This window comes from Hippopotamus amphibius, chromosome 12 (genome assembly GCF_030028045.1).
Source record: "Hippopotamus amphibius kiboko isolate mHipAmp2 chromosome 12, mHipAmp2.hap2, whole genome shotgun sequence".
Lineage (NCBI taxonomy): Eukaryota > Metazoa > Chordata > Mammalia > Artiodactyla > Hippopotamidae > Hippopotamus > Hippopotamus amphibius.
The window spans coordinates 56649011-56669846 of NC_080197.1; the positions used below are offsets into that span (position 1 = coordinate 56649011).

At 34.8% G+C, this 20836-nt stretch overlaps 1 protein-coding gene across 3 annotated transcripts in view; it reads right to left on the reverse strand.

Moving 5' to 3' along the window:
- The window catches only part of CCDC91 (coiled-coil domain containing 91), a 357965-nt gene that overhangs the window by 308899 nt on the left and 28230 nt on the right, over nt 1-20836 (reverse strand). The window contains exon 1 of one of the 3 annotated variants that reach the window (XM_057701139.1): nt 8997-9111. The exons of the other annotated variants lie outside the window; for them this stretch is intronic. The gene's annotated coding sequence lies outside the window, so the exon portion shown is untranslated. Of the gene's footprint in view, nt 1-8996; nt 9112-20836 lie in introns of those variants that run through there. 3 annotated transcript variants of the gene reach the window in all.

The following is a 20836-nucleotide window of genomic DNA, read 5'->3' on the forward strand; positions in this document are numbered from 1 at the left end:
TGAACCTGTGTAGCCTGGGTGAAAACCAGGAATCCTAGCCACCAGTCCACCAAGGGCTAGTGGCTAGAAGCAAAGTTGCCCTGGCTCTTGCCCCCACTGAAAAGTGAATTTCTCAAGGAAGCAAAAATTGTAAAAACGGGTACAAAGTTTATTATTAGAGACAACACAAGTGGGAGAGCACACAGAAAAACCATTTGTTTATTTAAGACAGAAGTGAGGCAGAGATACACACCTAGAGAGAAAAAGCTGTGGGCATCCTCCCTAATGAGGAGGAATGCACCAAAGAGGTGATTCAAATCACTTATACATGGTAGTTCTTCCAGGTCTCCCTTACCCTTGGTCAATCACCTCATCTCTGTTTCACACCTGACCTGTCCCAGGGCCCTCCCTGACATGCGTGCACATCTTTTCACCAAGATGGATTCCAGCGCAGAGGCCTATGGGGAGGCTGACACCACCTAAATGGGATGGCGCCCCCTCCCTCTTTGACCCCCAAGGAGCCCTTCTGCACATGTGTAGCCAGGGAGGTCTCCTTGACCTTAAGAATGAGAAATATGTGGTCTCTTTATCTTTTATCCAAGCAGGACTCAGCTCCTCCTTGCTCATGCCATTATCTTCAGCTTGGAGTATCTGTCCACAGGGGACATATTCCAGCTGCTCAGCCTGGGGCCCATCCTATCTCCTGCCTCAGTATCCTATATGAAAGTCTGGAATAGAAAAAGAGCAATATATAAAAACTATGGAAATCTGAATAAAGTATGGACTTTAACAATTATGTATGAACACTGCTTCATTAATTTTAACAAATGTACCATATTAGTGCAAGTTATTAATAATAGGAAAAACTAAGTATGGAGTATCTGAAAACTCTCTGCATTATCATCCATAACTTTTTTTTTATAAATTTTTTTTCCATAAGTCTAAAACTGTTCTAAAAGTTTTTTTTTTAATCAGACCAAAAAGAAAACCATAGAAAACAATTACTATTCAAGGGATACACAGAGAAAAATAAGGTAGCAAAAGATATATAAAAGAAATGATGATACAGAAAGAGAGAATGATGCCCTAGAAGTCCTAAGGAAAAAGTGGACAAGAACAGAAACAGGTATAATATACTAAAGGTCAAAGAAGATAAGGGATGAATACAAACTATTGGATATAGAAGGTCACTGGTAAAAGGAAAGTTCAGTGCAGGTACAAGAATAAAAGGTAAATAACATTGCTTTATGTTGATTATGAGCCATGATTTTATGATTTTCTCAGACAAAAATCTCTTGAGACTCCTAGTTTCAATTCTATTCTAAGTGTTCCCTTTTCCTTGAATTCACATCAGTTTAGTCGCCAAAACTTAATTCTTATTGAATCTTCTTTCACAGTGAAAAGTATTAGGAGACGCAGCAGACAGCATACTTTAATCTGGAAATAACAGAAAATTCCAAAACCAAACTGGCTTAAACAGTAAGGAAAAGTATAACCATTATCTCATATAACAAGAAGTCCATAGGTAGAGCAGGCTCTACAAGTCAGAGCTTCAGAAGTTCTTTGTAGTTCCCTTGGATCTGACCTCCTATGTATAACTTCACCCACAGGCTGGAGGTAAGAGCAAAATAGTCTGAGATTGTGATCTGCTCATCTTTGAACCTGTCACTAGCAAAGAAAGGGAATTACCATGTTTCACTTAGACTTACTAGAGTCAACTCATTCGGAAATAGGAATGAGGCCCCCTTTCTCTGAGTCAAGTGAAGGAAGGTTACATACCTAAACAAACAGGTTCTTTTAGAAAGGTAGATAGGAGAGGACTAATGCTAAATATGCAATCAACAGTTAGCCAATACAGGAGGTTCTCATATGCATGGTTTCCTACCTTTAGGGAACTTTTAAAAAATTCCTTTAATATGATGAAAATAGGCTTGAATAAAATAAGGGCCAAATAACTTCCTTCTTCAAATAACCAAGTGATAGCCTCAGAGACAACCAGTACTGTTTCAAAGGTCAAAAGGAAAAATGTGGTATGAATTTGTAAGGTTTCTCTTATCACTCAAATGTATAGCACAAGCATAAAATGTGTTTGGGTATTTTAAAACCAGAACCTTGATGGAGATAAGACGGTAAGAGATTCCAAGGTAGTAGAAAGAGCACTAAGAGCTCTGGGCTCCAGTCCTAACTCTTTCACTAAATTACAGTGTTATCACAGATGGTCACCTAATTTATCTAGGTTTCAGTTTCCTCCTCTGTTAAATTAGAAAGTTCAGAGAGGTCATCTTCAAATCTTCTTTTTAGTTAATTGCTAGTTATAAATAATATTCACTTATTAACTAGAATATTTACACAAACTATTTAAAGTTGAAAATCTGGACTAGCCAAATCCTAAAGATGCCTTCCAAGACTACATACAAGCTGATGACATGAAGCTTTTCCTACAAAACTACACTTCTACAAAAACCTTCACCATGGGCAGAAATGTAAAGAGTGTGATGTTACAACTTCTGAAATAACGCAAAAATTCGATTTAATTTCTCTTTAAAACCAAATTCACTGTTGAAAGGTTGCAGTACACCTACAGAAGCCAATCCTCACTGTTGGAGAGGGAATGGAAAATGACTAAAACGTAACCATTCACTTTAACTGAACTGAAATTCAATTAGAGATATCTAACTACTAAGCCTAAGTGAAGAAGATGAAAACCAAGGCACAATAAGAAAGCTGGAAATCAAGTCATAATCAGAAATAGGAATTCTACATAGAATAAGAAATAAGGGAGAAATAACCCCCAAAAGTAAAACCAATATAAAGACCTAGAAGAAATTAAATGCCTCATGAATTTTTTAAAGGCTACTATTTACATAAAATTGATAAAATAATTTCCAAAAACAAGTTAGTGACAGTGAGGAACAAGAGAGGAAACCATTACCCTGTCCTTTGGGAACCTCAAATTAATGAATCTTGGCAAACCAGACAAAAACCATATGGGATGACATGATAAAACCCCATGACTTAAGCCAACTGCATTATGACCCAGAGTTGGTTCTTCTCAAAATTATTAATAATGAAAAATACTTACACAGGATACACATGATTGCCAGGAAAAAAAAATGCACTTTTCTGAAACAGTTTTTAAAACAACAAACCACCCACAGAAACCACATGGGCACAAAATGAAACAATTCTGGTCACTGATTTGTAGAACAGCATTTAAGCACTCCCCAAGTGAAAGACTCAGCTTTAGGCTCTCTTTCTGGGATAAGCAGAACATCCGTGAAAATACCTGATTTGGACCTACCAAGAAAACAGTGCAAACATACCTGCACTGGCCTGAGTTTCAAGAAAAATAACTTTCTCCAAGGATGGCTTAACGGTTTTAATAGACCACTTCCCTGTTTTAAGAATATATTTTTTTCCTCACAGTAATAATTTATATAAAGCTTAAAATCTCCTCAAAATAAAATAACATAAATCTCACTCAATGTTATAATATTAATGACACAAATTAAAACCTCCTAGAATTACCACACTCTACTATCAGTAGCGATACCATTAATCTGTGAGGATTACTCAATTTATCGAATTATGTAATAATATCCCAGTGAAACAGTATACCAGAGAAGTAAGTTTCAAAAGAAGAAAGAATAAATATAGAGGAAGGGCTATTGCTCAGGAGACAGGCAAACTATATGGGTGGCACATAGTTGCAGTGGAATACTAGAAGCTAAGCTAGGTAGGTACATTAAATAGGTAAGAGGTCCAGAAAAAGGAAGCCAAATGAAACCGGAGCCAAACACAGTCTAGCACATAACACTGCCGAGGGTAAAATGCAAAGACTACATAAAAAACCCAGTTATGTATAGAAATCTCAGATATGTACTAGATATACTAACAGGAAATAGAAAGTTAATCTTGAACCTCAACATCACTAAAAATTCACCCATTCCTTTAAATAAGTAGGAAAAAAAGGGGGGGGGGGAGTTACCACGACCTATATTATATAGTCTATAGAAGACATAAAAATAACACAATAAAAACCAGGCAGCAATGCAAGAGCTACAACTTTATGCATATCTGCACACCTATTCTTCACTGTGCTTTCAATTTCCTGATACAATATCATAAAAACTGGGGATTTTTTTCCCCCTCTACTTTGGCTCTGTGTAAGGTGGACTTTTCCCTTGGATAGGCTGGCAAAACTCAGTTTGTCAAAGCTTGCATAACCTTGAAGAACACATATAATTTCCAGAAGAAATAAAGAAAGAATGGAAAAATAGATGAGTTTCCAAAAGAAACAATTTTAAATTGTATATATCTATAGTCCTCATGCTTTGGAAATGATGTTACTGGTGGTATTTGTTACCACATGCATGAATCCTAAAAAGACCAAAGCACTGAAGCCATCCAAGTGCAGTTTTAGCTATCTTAATATAGTTTGAAAACAATAAAAACATAATAATGCCAAGGATGGAAAGCCTGGGATTGTCACCTAGTCAGAAAGAACACAGATCTGAAGAAAGATTAAATTAGACACATTTCAGAAAATGAACGGGGAAATCCTATAACTATAAGAGGATCTCTAAACAAACAGCATAAAATTGGTACACCAAAATTCTTCATATTATAGAAAAATAACCGGGTGTTTTCTAAATAGCTGTGGAGTAAAATAATCTATTATGGATGCAGAAATGAGAAATGTCTGGTTTCTTAAGGTTTACTAAGAGTAAGAAGTGATATGTATAAGATATAGGAAACTACCAAAAAATACAATATATTCCTAATGTGTAAATTTCATGCAAAGATTTAATGACAGGTTAAGAGGAGAAACTTTACTTTTCATAGTAAATTACAAAGTATACTTATATAACATATAATAAAAGATAAAAAGTATAAATAAAAAAACACATTTTCTAAACATCGCCAGTAGTTTACTCACAAACATCTTTACTACCACACACCACTGGAGTATCTATTATTTCTGTACTATGGTTAATTCAAAGTAAAAGTATGATAAAGGTTGGAGGAAAGTTGAAACTACAGCATACAGACAGCATTCTACTTTCAATCAAAATGGATACACAAAGACCACATTTAACGTCTCAATTAAAAGAACTAGAAAACCAAACAAAATATATGAAACAATTGCTTTTAGATAGTGGAAAACAGACAGCACAGACTTATAATTTCTTAGAGAAAGGAAACAAACAAGGTAAGCATAAAAAATGCCCAGTTTACAACCTGGAATCAGTTTACAGGCCAGAGTACATGGTGGGGAAACCCAAGCCCTTCACTGAATTAAGGAGACACACTTATAAATTTACAAGGTAGCTAGAATTTCCAGGGCCAAGAATTTGAGAAGAGAGAAGTACATTGAATAAGAACCCCAGAGATAGAAAGGTCTGCTCAAGTCTTGGGCTGAGTACTAACCTCTACACACATAACAAAAAACTACATAATGACAGGAAAAGAAAAACAAAAGTAAGCAGAACATCATCTGGAGCTCACACAACCTGGCAATAGTCTGTATTTCTATCAGTCAGAGTGGATAAAGCTCTTAATATATATAGCATTCAGCTGAATCCTTATGAGGGTATCTCCTTAGCAGTGAGGCTAAATTAGACCCACAACAAAAGGATTTTCTGGACCCACACTAAAAATCTTAAAATGTGCCTCAAAATGTCCAACTGAATCCACACAAAATGACTTAGAGCCAGAACAAAATATAGCACTATCTGAAATAATACAACATTCAGCAATCAACAAGATAAAATTCACAATGTCTTAATCCAATCAAAAATTAACAGGCATACATACACACACAAAATCAGGAAAATATGACCACTAACCAGGAGAAAAATCAACCAATAGAAAAAAAAATAATTAACAAGATGATGGAATAAGCAAAGACATGAAAACTGCTGTTATAAACATGTTTCATATGTTTTATAAAGTAGAAGGAAAAATTATCATGGTGGTAAGAAACAAGGAAGATGTAAAAAAAAAGACTGAAATGGAACTTTGAGAGAACTTCTAAAACAAAAAATACAGAGGATGAGATTAACTGCAGATTAAACAGTAAAGAAAACAAGATTATGAGTTTAAAAATTACAAAGGTAATTATTCAAAATGAAGTAGAGAAAGAAAGAATATTGAGAAAAACTGTGGAATAATAGCAAGTAGTCTAAAACGTGTAATTGGAGGTCCAGAAAAAAAAAGATGGAGTGTGGAATAAACTATACAAAGAAATACAGTTGAAAATTTTCTACACTTCATGGAAACTATAAACTCAGAGATCCAGAGATGTAAACAACAGCCACGCAGAGCAAACATAAAGAAATCATACCAATGCACATCATATTCTATAGGGAAAAACTGTGAAGAAATTTTTAAATAAGCCAAAAAAAGGGACACATTACATATAAAATAACTAAAATAAGAATAAAAGCAGATTTCTTGTCAGAAACCAGTTAAGCCAAAAGACAACAGATAAATATCTTTAAAGTACTGAGAGGAAAAAAATATATGGCAGCATACAATTCTTTGCCCAGAGACAATACCATGAAAAACTGAAGGGGCAAGAGATATTTTATGACAAACAAAAGCTGAGAGAATTCTTTGACAGCAGTCTGGCACTAAACTGTTAAAGGAAGTTCTTTAGAGAGAAGAAAAATGAAACCAGATTGGAATTCAGATCTGCACAAAAGGAATTAAGAGTGCCAGAAATGGTAAACAGGAGGATAAAAATAAAAATTTAAAAGCTAACTGACTACACAGAGCAAAAGTAATAACAATGTACTGTTGGCTTTATAAAATATGTGAAAGCAAACTAAATGATATCAATACCACAGATGATGAGAGGAAATGGAATTACACTGTTGTAAAGTTCTTATACTGTACACAAAACAGAAGGACATTATTTGAAATTGGAGTAATATGTTAAAGATATATATTGTAGACTGAAAAGCAATTAATTAACTGGCAAGAATATATACCTAGGAAGTATAAATTTTAATTAAATTTAAAAAATGCTCAAACCTAAAATAACTTAGAGAAAATATGGGGAAAAAATAGAAGGGGAAAATGGAAAGTAAATAGCAAAACAATATATTTAAACTCAACCATATTGATAAGTACATTAAATGCAGATGACCTCAACAACTAAATTTATCATATTAAATAAAAAGCAAGACCTAACTACATGCCACAAAAAATTCATTTTGGCTATGAAGATAGAAAAGACAAAGCTAGACAGCTGAAAAAAATATACCATCCAAACACTAATAAAAATAAAGCTGAAATGGCTATATCAGTATCAAAAAAATAAGACTTCAGGTCAAAGAACATTACAGGGGATTGAGAGATTTCAGGCAGCCAAGGCTGAGAGCCAGTTTTCTAATTCGTGAAGCCAGAAGCAGCAGCAAGAAGTTATGATTCTGTAGCCTGGGCTCTGCATGCTAAGATAGACCACCTCCAGCACTGTCTGCATTCAAGAATCTAGGAGAAGAGATCAAGATGGCCACGTAGAAGGACAAGGAACTCACCTTCCCCCATGAAAGCATCAAAAATACATTTACATGTGGAAAAAATAAACTCAAAATGGATTAAAGACCTAAATGTAAGGCCAGACACTATAAAACTCCTAGAGGAAAACACAGGAAGAACACTCTTCGACATAAATCACAGCAAGATCTTTTTTGATCCACCCCCTTGAGTACTGGAGATAAAAACAAAAATAAATAAGCAGGACCTAATGAAACTTCAAAGCTTCTACACAGCAAAGGAAACTATAAGCAAGACGAAAAGACAACCCTCAGAATAGGAGAAAATGTTTGCAAACGCATCAACAGACAAAGAATTAATCTCAAAAATATAAAAAACAGCTCATGCAACTCAATATCGAAAAAACAAACAACCCAATCAACAAATGGGCAGAAGACCTAAACAGGCATTTCTCCAAAGAAGACATACAGATGGCCAAGAGGCACATGAAAAGCTCCTCAATATCACTATTAGAGAAATGCAAATCAAAACTACAATGAGGTATCACCTCACACTGGTTAGAATGGACATCATCAGAAAATTTACAAACAGTAAATGCTGGAGAAGGTGTGGAGAAAAGGGAACTCTCTTGCACTGTTGGTGGGAATGTCAATTGATACAGCCACTATGGAAAACAGTATGGAGGATCCTTGAGAAACTAAAAATAGAGTTACCATATGACCCAGCAATCCCACTACTGAGCAGAGTACACCATAATGCAAAAAGACACATGCACCCCAATGTTCACTGCAGCACTATTTACAATAGCCAGGACATGCAGGCAACCTAAATGTCCATCAACAGAGCAATGGATAAAGAAGATGTGGTACATATATACAATGGAATATTACTCAGCTGTAAAAAGGAATGAAATTAGGACATCTGTAGACACATGGATGGACCTAGAGACTGTCATACAGAGTGAAGTGAGTCAGAAAGAGAAAAACAAATATCATATATTAACACATATGCAGGACATAGAAAAATGGTACAAATCAACTGGTTTGCAAGGCAGAAATAGAGACACAAATGCAGAGAACAAACATATGGACACCAAGTGGGGAAAGCAGGGGGTGGGCTGGGGTGGGGAATGAATTGGGAGATTGGGATTGCCATATACACATTACTAATAAGAAAAAAATACCAAATTGTACACTCTAAATATATGCAGTTTGCTGTCTGTTAACTGTATCTCAATAAAAGCTCTTAAAAAAAGAAAAGAAAAAGAAAAAAATCAAATTGTACACTTTAAACATAGGCAATTTATTGTATGTCAATTGTATCTCAATAAAAGTTCTTAAAGAAAAAAAATACATTTACATGTGGAACAATTCTCACTGATGACTAACTGGAGACTGGCAGAAAGAGATTCACATGGAATTGGGTAGGAAGGGAAGAGAAGCAATCAGGTCAAGGCTTGTACTCCTGGGAGGAGACTCAGAAGAAAAGAGAGATTACATGGGTAGAGATCCTACCTGAGGAATAAGTGATTTGTGCCACATATTAGGCACCCAGCCCTAGGGTCTGGCACCAGGAACTGGAGTCCTCTTTTCGGTTGGAGGTCCAGTGGAACTAGCAGGAGACCCATGGGAAGCCTGTACTCTGCTTATGAGGAGCTCGCACATGCTTGCTTATTCCTACAACAGGGCAGAGAGAGCAGACTGAAACTGCAAGTCACTTGCCAATTTGCTGTGACTTCCCTGGCACACACCCCTCCCAGCCTGAATGAAGCAACGATTCCAGCCCCACTTGCTTCATAACACAGCTCCACCATGGGGTGAGGGCTGATGAAGATAAGAAGAGAGTTCAGCTGTGAGAGACAAAGGCAATTCAGACTCACAGAGACAACAGAACAGGGTGGTGACAGTCATTACCGGTGCTTATACAGGCAGAGCATCAGGAGCAGTCTGGGTCTCTGACTGTGGCCAGACCACCACAGCCTATGCCAAAACTGATGCCTAGTACCCACACCAGCCCCTCTTGCTCCAGCACTGCTCCCCACTCTGTGGCAAGGGTGCTGGTGCTGAGAGGGGGTACAGCACATATTTAAAGGGGACGGAGCAAGCTTGGACCCAAGCCTCACAATTTCTGCTCCAGCAACTTGAGACCAAACCCCAATAGGTGGTGGCAGCCACTGAACAGAGAATAAGCCCTGGCCCACACCCAGCTCTGGCCCTAGCACCTCCATCTCCAGCTCCACCTCCTACCAAGGTGATAGCTGCCAGCACACCCCAGGGAAAAGATGTACCTTGTTTTCATGTCAGATCCAGCTATTGTACTAAAGTCACTGGGCACATACAGACTGTACAAAGAAAATCCCACACAAGGACATCCCTACAAAACAGAAATAGGTAACTGTGTCACCTACTTTCATAAAAACAGAGAAAGTAAGCAAAGTGAGAAGACAAAGGAAGTTATTTCAATTGAAAAAGAAAGCAAAAATGCCATGAAAATGCAACTAATGAAACAGAGACAATTTATCATATAAAGAGTTCAAATTATTAGTGTTAAGAATACTGAGTTAGAAAAAAAGATAGATGAACACAGCGAGAATTTTAACAAGAAGCTAGAAATTATAGAAAAAAACCAGTCAGAGTGAAGAATACAATAACTGAAATGAAAAACACACTAGAAGGAATTAACAGCATACTAAGTGGTAAAAAAGAATGTATAAATGATCTGAAAGACAGAATAATAGAAATTACTCAGAAAAGAAAAAAGAAAAACAAAATTAAAAAGAACAGGGACTTCCCTGGTGGCACAGTGGCTAAGAATCCGTCTGCCAATGCAGGGGACACAGGTTCGAACCCTACTCCAGGAAAATCCCACTTGCCACGGAGCAACTAAGCCCATGAGCCACAACTATTGAGCCTGTGCTCTAGAGCCTATGAGCCACAACTATTGAGCCCATGTGCCACAACTACTGAAGCCTGTGCACCTAGAACCTGTGCTCCACAACAAGAGAAGCCACCACACTGAGAAGCCTGCACATCACAACAAAGAGTAGCACCACAACTAGAGAAAGCCTGTGTGCAGCAACAAAGACCCAACACAGCCAGTAAATAAATAAATAAATAAATAAATAAATAAATAAATAAATAAATTTATTGAAAAAAAAGAGTAAGAACAGTTTAAGGAATCTCTAGGACAACATCAAGCATACCAACACTCACGTTATATAGGTGCCAGAGGAGTAGAGAGAGAGAAGGGGGTTGAAAATGTATCTGATAAAACTGTGGCTAAAAACTTACCAAATCTAAAAAAGGAAACATATTCAGATATAGGAAGCACAAAGGGTCCCAAACAAGATGAACCCAAAGCAACTCACACCAAGACATATCATAATTAAAATGGCAAAAGTTAAAGGTAAAGAGAGAATTCTAAAAGCAGCAAAACAAAAACTAACAGCCATATACAAGGGAACCTCCATTAGGCTAATAACTGATTTTTCTACAAAAACTTTGCACATCAGAATGGAGTGGCATGATAAATTCAAAGTGCTGAAAGGGATAAGCCGGCAACCTAGGATACTCTACCCAGCAATACTATCATTTATAATTGAAGAAATGATTAAGAAAATAACTTCTTATACAGGCCAAAACTGAAAGAGTTCATCAATACTAAGCCTACCTAAAAGAAATGTTAAAGGGTTTTCTGCAAATGCAAAAGAAAACACTATAACAAGAAGTAAGAATCTATAGCAAGGGTCCCCAACCCCAGGCCACAGACCAGTATCAGTTTACAGCCTGTTAGGAACTGGGCCACACAGCAGGAGGTGAGTGGCGGGCAAGCGAGCAAAGTTTCATCTGCCACTCCCCCATCATTCCCCATTGCTAACATTAACGCCTGAACCATCCCTAACCCATCACTCGCATTACTGCCTGAACCAATCTCCCCCACTGCTTGCATTACCACCTGAACCACGTCTCCCCACCCCCCCAGTCCGTGGAAAAATTGTCTTCCACAAAATGGGTCCCTGATGCCAAAAAGGTTGGGGACCACCAATCTATAAGAAAGGATAAATCCCACTGGTAAAGGCAAATACATAGTAAAGGTGTAAGCTAGAACAAAAATTAAAAGAAGAAATGCTGTAAATTCAAATATAACTACAATAATCAGCACATGGATAAACCTGAAGATGTAAAACATGACATCAAAAACACAAAATGTAGCAGAGGGGAGTGAAAAATGTAGATTTTTTTTAGGATGTGTTTAAACTTAAGCGATTACCTGTTTAAAACAAGTAGATATAATTATAGGTCAACATATATATACCCTATAGTAACCATAAATCAAAACTGACAACAGATACACAAACACTAGAGAGAAAGGAACACAAGCATACCACTAAAAAAGACCATCAAACCACAAGGGGAAGAAACTAAAAGAAGAAAAGAACAGAGAACTATGAAAACAATCAAAAAACAAATAACAAAATGGCAATAAGTACATAACTATCAATAATCACTTTAAATTTCAATGGAATGAATGCTCCAGTGAAAAGATTTAGAATGGCTGATTGGATAAAAAGAAAACCAAGACCCACCTATATGCTTCTTAGAAGAGACTTACTTCAGAGCTAAAGACACACAGAGACTGAAAGTGAGGGGAAGGAATAAGATATTTCATGCAAAATAAAATAAGAAAGCATGGATAGCAATTCTCATCAGACAATAAACTTTTAAAACAAAGTCTTTAACAAAAGACAAAGAAGGCATTATACAATGATAAAGGAATCAACACTTAAAGAGGATATAATACTTGCTAATGTATATACACCTTGCACAGAAGCACCTAAATATATAAAGCAAATATTAACAGAAAGAAAGGGAAAAATTGACAATTAAATATGCATATACTAAGAGACTTTAACACCCCACTTACATCAATGGACAGAATATCCAGACAGAAAATCAATAAGAAAACAGTGGGCTTAAATGACATATTAGATCAGCTGAACTTAATAGATGTCTATAAGATGTTCATCCAAAAACAGCAGAACATACATTCTTTTCAAGTACACGTGAAACAGTCTCCAGGACTGATCACATGCTAGGCCACAATACAAGTCTCAACAAATTTAAGAGGACAGAAATATTATCAAGTTTTTTTTTCTGACCACAATGGTATGAAACTAAAAATAAATTACAGGAAGGAAAATAGGAAAAGAACAAACATGTGGAGACTAAACAACATGCTGCTAAAATACTAAAAAAACCAACTGGTCAATGAAGAAATCAAAGAGAAAATCAGAAAATACCTCAAAAGAAATGAAAATGGAAACACAACTTTTCAAAATCTATAAAATGCAGCAAAAGCAGTTTTAAGAGGGAAGTTTACAGGCCTGACTCAAGAAACAAGAAAAATCTCAAACAACCCAACCTACCATGTAAAGGAATTAGATAAGGAATAGCAAGCAAAGCTCAAGGTCAACACAGAAGGAAGGAAATAATAAAGATCAGAGGGAAAATAAATTATATATATATATAAAATAAAATCAGTAAAACCAAGAGCTGGTTTTTGGAAAAAAATAAACAAAATTTATAAACATTTCACCCAGGTGCATCAAGAATAAAAAGAGAGAACCCAAATAAATAAAAGAAGAAAGAGGAGAAATAACAATGGATACCACCAAGATACAAAAAAAAATCTTAAAAGAATACTATGAACAGTTATACACCAACAAACTGAAATGTATGTTTTACACAAACACATGACCCATCAAGGCTGAATCAAGAAGAAATAAACAATCTGAACAGAGCAAAACTAGCAGTGAAATTGAATTAATAATCAAAAAACTCCCAGTAAACAAAAGTTCAGGACCAAATGGCTTCACAGAGGAATTCAGACAAACACATAAAGAAGAACAAATACTTTACCCTTCTCAAACGATTCCAAAAAAACTGAAGAACACAGAACACTTCCAAATTCATTCTATGACACTACCAGTACCCTGATACCAAAACCAGAAAAAGGCACTAAAAAAAAAAAAAAAATTACAGGTCACTATCTCTGATAAATATAGATACAAAAATCCTCAACAGAATATTAGCAAACGAATTCAACAGTACATAAAAAGGATCACACACCATGAGCAAATGGGATTCATTACAGGCATACAAGCATGGTTCAATATTTGCAAATCAATCAATGTGATATACCACATTAACAAATGGAAGAATAAAAATCACATGCTCAACTTAACTGACACAAAGAAAGTATTTGATAAAATTCAACATCCATTTTTGATAAAAACTTTCATCAAAGTTGGTACAGAAGGAACATATCTCAACATAATAAAGGTCATTTACAGCAAACCCACACCTAATATCATACTCATAAGTGAAAAGCTGAAAGCCTTTCCTCTAAAACCAGGAACAAGACAAGGATGGCCACTCTTGCCACTTGTATTTAACATAGTACTGGAATTCCAAGCCACAACAATCACACAAGAAAAAGAAATAAAATGTAAATTGGAAGAGAAAAAGTAAAACTGTCACTCTTTGCAAATGACATAATATTGTGTATAAAAAACCCTAAAATCTCCATCAAAAAACTACTAGAAATAATACGTGGCTTCCTAGGTCACGCAGTGGTTAAGAATCTGCCTGCCAATGCAGGTGACACGGGTTTGATCCCTGCTCCAGCAAGATTCCACATGCCACAGAGCAACTAAGCCTGTGCACCAGAACTATTGAGCCTGTGCTCTAGAGCCCATGAGCCACAACTATTGAGCCCATGTGCCACAACTACTGAAGCCCACGTGCCTAGAGCCCGTGCTCCACACAAGAGAAGTCACAGTGATGAAGAGCCCACACACCACAACAAAGAGTAGCCCCCGCTCGCCACAACTAGAGAAAGCCCATGTGCAGCAACAAAGACCCAACACAGCCAATAATACATTAATAAATTTTTTTTAAAATTAAAAAAAACTATTAGAAATAATAAATAATTCTGTAAAGTTGTAGGATACAAGACTGAAATATTCAGACAGGAATATTTTACCTTTCAATACAGTAAAAATAAACTATAAAGAGAAAGCAATAAAACAATTCCATTCAAAATTACTTCAGTGAATTCCCTGACAGTCCAGTGGTTAGGACTTCACACTTTCACTGCAAGGGCCTGGGTTCAATCCCTGGTCATGGAACTTTGATCCCACAAGCGTCGCAGTGTGACGAGAAAAAAAAAATCAAAAAAGAATAAAATTCCTAAGAATAAACTTAACCAAGAAGATGAAAGACCTATACTCTGAAAACTATAGAACACTTATAAATGAAACTAAAGATGATAGAAAGAAACAGAAAGATATCCAGCATTCTTAAATTGAGATTTAATATTAATATTGCTAAAATGGCCATACTGCCCAAAGCAATCTAGAGATTTAATACAATCCCTACTAAAATACCCATGACATTTTTTACTAGAACTAGAACAAATAATCCTAAAATTCATATGGAACCACAAAAGACCCCAAACTGTCAAAGCAATCCTGAGAAAGAAGAACAAAGCTGGAGGTATCATGCTCCCTAACTTCAGACTGTATTACTGTACAAAGCTACAGTAATCTAAACAGCATGGTCCTGACACAAAAACAGACACAAAGATCAATGCAACAGAACAGAGAGCCCAAAAATAAACCCACGCATTGACTGTCAATCTATGACAAATCAGGCAAGAATACACAATGGGGAAAAGATAATCTCTTCAACAAAGTGGTGTTGGGAAAACTGGACAGCTACCTGTAAGAGAATGAGATTAGAAAATTTCCTCACACAATACACAAAAATAAACTCAAAGTGGATTAAAGACCTAAATTAAAGATCTGAAACCATAAAAGTCCTAGAAGAGAAATAGGCAGAACATTATTTCACATAAATCATATCAATATTGTTTTGGATCTGTTTCCTAAGGCAAAAAAACAAACACAAAAACAAATAAATGAGACCTAATTAAACTAAACAATTTTTGCATAGCAAAGGAAACCACTGAATAAATGAAAAGACACTCTACGGAATGGAAGGAAATAATCTGCAAATGATACAACCAATAAGGAGTTAATATCCAAAATATATAAACAGCTCATACAACACAATATCAAAAAAAAAAAATCCAATTACAAAATGAGCAGAAGACCCAAATATACATTTTTCCAAGGAAGATATACAGATGGCCAACAGATACATAAAAAGACTCTCAACATTACTAATTATCAGAGAAATGTAAATCAAAACCACTGTGAGATGTCATCTCACACCTGTCAGAATGGCTATCATCAAGAAGTCTAGAAATAACAAATGTCAGCAAGGATGTAGAGAAAAGGGAACCCTAGTATACTGCTGGTGGAAATGTAAATTGGTGTAGTCACTATAGAAAACAGTATTGAGGTTCCTCAAAAAAGCTAAAAACAAAACTGCTGTATAATCCAGCAATTCTACTGCTGGGTATATAAGAGGAAAAAAAAAAAAAGAAAACACTAATTCGAAAAAAATGCATGGACCCCAATGTTCACAGCAGCATTATTTACAATAGCCAAGATATGAAAGCAACCTAAGTATCTGTCAACAGATAATGGCTAAAGAAGATATGCTATATATATACACAATGGAATATTACTTAACCACAAAAAAAAATAAAATAAAATTCTTCCATTTGCAATAATGTGGATGGACCCAGAGGGTATTATGCTTAGTGAAATAAGTCAGACAGAGAAAGACAAATACTCTACGTTATCACTTCTATGTGAAATCTGAAAAATAAAACAAATGAATACATATAAAAAAACAGAAACAGACTCACAGATACAGAGAAGAAACTAGTGGTTAACAGAGGAGAGAGGGAAGGGGCAAGGGGCAAGATACAGTTATTGAATTAAGAAACACAAACTACTATATATAAAAAAACAAGCAACAAGCATATCTTGTACAGCACAGGGAAATATAACCATTATTTTATACTAACTTTGAATAGAGTGTAATTTATAAAAACACCAAATTACTATGTGGCACACCTGTAACTAATACTGTAAATCAACTATACTTCAATAAAATTTTTTTAAGAAATAAAAGCAACAGATGCTTACAAAATACAAACTGGAAACTGGAGGAAAATATCAACATATTTAAATTCACCCATGGTAGATTTATAAAGTGAGAAATTTGATAGAGGTCACTGGAGAAGCTTTGCCCAAGTTAAACCCCATTTAAAATAGTAACTAATAATTACTATAGGCAGATTGTCTGTTTGGTTCATTCATGTGTCTCCAGTGCCTGGTACACTGTATGTGCAAAAATATTTGCTGAATGAATGAATGGATAATTTTCTTAAAGTAATGGGAAATACCTTAATAATACCTAAATAATTTATTATTGCAAATACCATGTACTACAAATGTTTAGCTTAAAATGTATTGTGTAAAACAAAACAAAAATTATATTAAGAGATTTCATAATGATAAAGAAGATAGTTCATCAAGCAACGTAACAGTACTAAATATAAATGCATCTAATAACAGACCTTTAAAATACATCAAGCAATGACTGATTAAACTGAAATGACAGATAAACTAAAAACCATAAAGCAGAGATGCTGACACTCCTCTCTAAGTAGTTGATGAAATAAGTAGAACTATTTAACTAACATGTCTGGAAAACTCCACCTAACAGGTGAACAGAAGGCATTCTTCTCAAGTGCACATGAAACATTTACAGATAAATGCTATTCTGAGCCATAAAACAAGTCTCAATTGATTTAAAAATACTGAAATTATATAAAGTATCTTCTCTAAACACAGAAGAAATATATTAAAAATGAATGCAAGAAAGAACTTTGGAAATTCCCCCAAATACCTGAAAATTAAGCAACACGATTCTAAATAACCCATTATAAATCACAAGAGAAACTAAAGAATATTTTGAAGTGAATATAACTGAAAATACTACGTATCAAAATTTGTGGGATGCAGCTAGAACAGTGCTTTGAGGGAAACTTATAAACATTATATATACTTACACTTAGAAAACAAGAAGAGAGTCAAATAACTGATCTAAGGTATTTTCTGAAGAAACCTGAAAATGTAGAACATATTAAACTCAAAGCAAGCACAAGAAACAAAGAACAGCAATTAATAAAACAGCAGACAAAATCACAGAAAACAAAAGACAATTCTTCCCAAATATCAATGAAATTGATTAAAAACAAAGAAATGTCACAAATTACCAATATAAGGAATGGAAGAGTTTCAACATTTCTAGAAACATACAAATATTAAAAGAGTAATAAGGGAATTTTATTTAAAAAAAAAAATCTTTTGCCCATAATTTCAACTATTTACATGAAATGGACAAATTCCTTGAAATATGAACTGCAAAAATCACTCCAGAAAAATAAACTGACTACACCTGGATCTATTAAAGAAGTTGATTTCATAGTTAAAAACCTTCTACAAAGAAATCTTTAGATGCAGAAGGCTTTACTGGAGAACTCCATGAGATTCAAGAAATACAAATTTTTCACAAATTCTTTAAGAAAACAGAGAAATAAACTGGTATTTGGTATTACTCTGATACCAAAACCAAAGACCAGAAAGTAAAATAGGAAATAACATCCCACATCGATATAGATGAAAAAAAAAAAAAATACAAAGATAATGTATCGTGAAAAATAAGGCTTATCTCAGGAATGCAAGTTTGGTTGACTACCCAAAAACAAATAAACTTAATTCACCCTGAAGAAAAATCATATGATCATCTCAATACATGTAGAAAAAGTTTCTGACAAAACCCAAAACCCATTCAATATATTAATACGAAGAACAGAAGAAAATGTCTTCAACTTGATGAAGACTATTTACAAAAACAAAAAGAAACTCACAGTTAACATATGTAATAAAGGTCAAAGACTGAATGCCTTCACCTTAAGATCCTGAAGAGCTCAAAGATGCATGGCCTCATCAGAGGTCCTAGCTAGTGTAATAAGACAAGAAACTGAAATTTAAAATATATAGACTGGAAAAGACATAAAACTATCTTCATTCACAGGAAACAGGATTGTCTACAGAGAAAATCCTAAGGAATCCTAAGGAAAAATTACTTGAAGAACACAAAGTCAGTATAAAAAATACCTGCATCTTATGTTCTAGAAACTACTAATTAAAAATTAAACAATACCAATTACAGTACCATCAAAAGTTTGAAATACTTATAGATAAATTTAACAAAATGTGTACAAGACATATACATGAGCCAGACAATTCAATATTGCTGCTAATTCTCTTCAAATTGAGATATAAATTTAATATTTTCCTAATCAAAAATCCCAGCAGGGTTTCCTTTAAAAATTCTCAAGCTATTTCTAAAATATGCATGAAAATGAAAAGAACCTAAATAGCCAAATCAGTTTGAAAATGAAGAACGAATTTGAAAGACTCACACTACATGATTGAGTCTTACTAGAAAGCTAAGGTAAATCAAGATAGTGTGATAAGCAGAGTCCAGAAACAGATACACATATATGCCATAAAGCTCCCTAGACAATAAAATAGGGAAAGCACAGTCTTTTGACCAGGTGGATATCAATATGCAAAATAATGAATCTTGACATTTACACTGTATCACACAAACAAACAGTAACTTGAAACAGATAATAAGCCTAAAACTAAAACCTAAAACTACATATCTTCTACAGGAAAACACTGGAGAGAATCTTTCAGACCACAATTTAGGCAAAGATTTCTTAAATAAATCAAAAAAGTACAAACCATAAAAGAAACAACACAAAACAAAAAAGGACCATCAAAATTAAACACCTCTGTTCAAAAAATGTGTCTGCCTGCTATCACTTCCAGAGACTTTGAATCAGGGTGACATTTAGGAATCTGAACGTATAACAAGTTATTTTTGATGCCACTGGTTGCTGGACCACTTTCAGAGAAACACTGACTTTCAGATCAATGTGTTAACAAAAGTGATGGCTTTTACGGAAATAAGGGAGAAAGCATGCAAGCCTGCAGATTTTTTGGCTACTCTTCTTCCTGTATTAGTAGTTCTTTCCCAATGGTTCACTGTCTAAAAAAATCACTAAGCATATTCACCGAACCAAGGCAGAAAGGAAATAAACTTTATAGTGAGTCTGGGAAAACAGAATGGTAGTTCCTCAAAAGATTAAACATAGAATTACCACATGATCCAGCATTCCATTTGTGGGTATAAACCCAAAAGACCTGAAGGCAGAGACTCATACACTCATACACTCATGATTATTCTGAAAGCAGATAATCATACACTCATATTCACAGCAGCATTATTCACAATAGCCAAAAAGTGAAAATAACACAAATGTCCATTTGTAAATGAACAGATAAACAAAATGTGATATGTACATGCAATGAAACATAGTTCAGCCTTAGATACATGTCACAACATAGATGACCCCAAAGACACTATGCTAAGAGAAATAAACCAAAAACAAAAGAACAAAGATTATATGATTCCACTTACGTAAGGTCCTGAAACAGTCAAATTCTTAGAGAAAGAAAGCAGAATAGTGGTTACCCACGATTGGGGGTGGGGGATAATGGGGAGTCATTGTTTAATGGATACAGAGTTTCAGTTTAAGATGATGAAAAAGTTCTGCACATAGACTGGTGATGGTTGCACAACAATATCAATGTACTTAATGCCACTGAACTGTACAGATGATTCTGTGATTAGAATGATACATTTTATGTTATGTATATTTTACCACAATTTAAAAAAATTTTAAATATATGTATTATTAAGAATATAAAAAGGCAAGTGACAGATTGGGACAAAATATCTGAAAAACATAGCTGGTAAAGGTCTTATATCCAGAATATAAACATAATCCTTATAACTACATAAGAACTCTTTTTTAAATGACAAAAAAAAAAATGAATAAACACTTCATAAAAGAAAGTATAAGAATGACACATGAAAAGATGCTTAACAACATTAGCCTTTAGAAAAACACAAAGTAAAACCAAATGCAGGTACTGGTCACAGCTACTAAAGTAGCTAAAATGAAAAAGACTTAAAATATCAAGTGTTGGCAAGGATATAGCTTCCACATAGTGCTGGTAAGAACACAAAATGGTACAGACACTTTGGAAAACAGTTTGGCAGTAGAGTATAAAGTTAAACATACAACTTGCCATATAACCCAGGAATCCAACTCCTGGCTATTTACCCAAGAGAAATGAATACATATGTCCACACAAAAGCCTGTCAGAGAATATTTACAACAGCCTTATTCATAATAGTAAAAAAAACAGAAACAACTAAAATGCCTATCAACT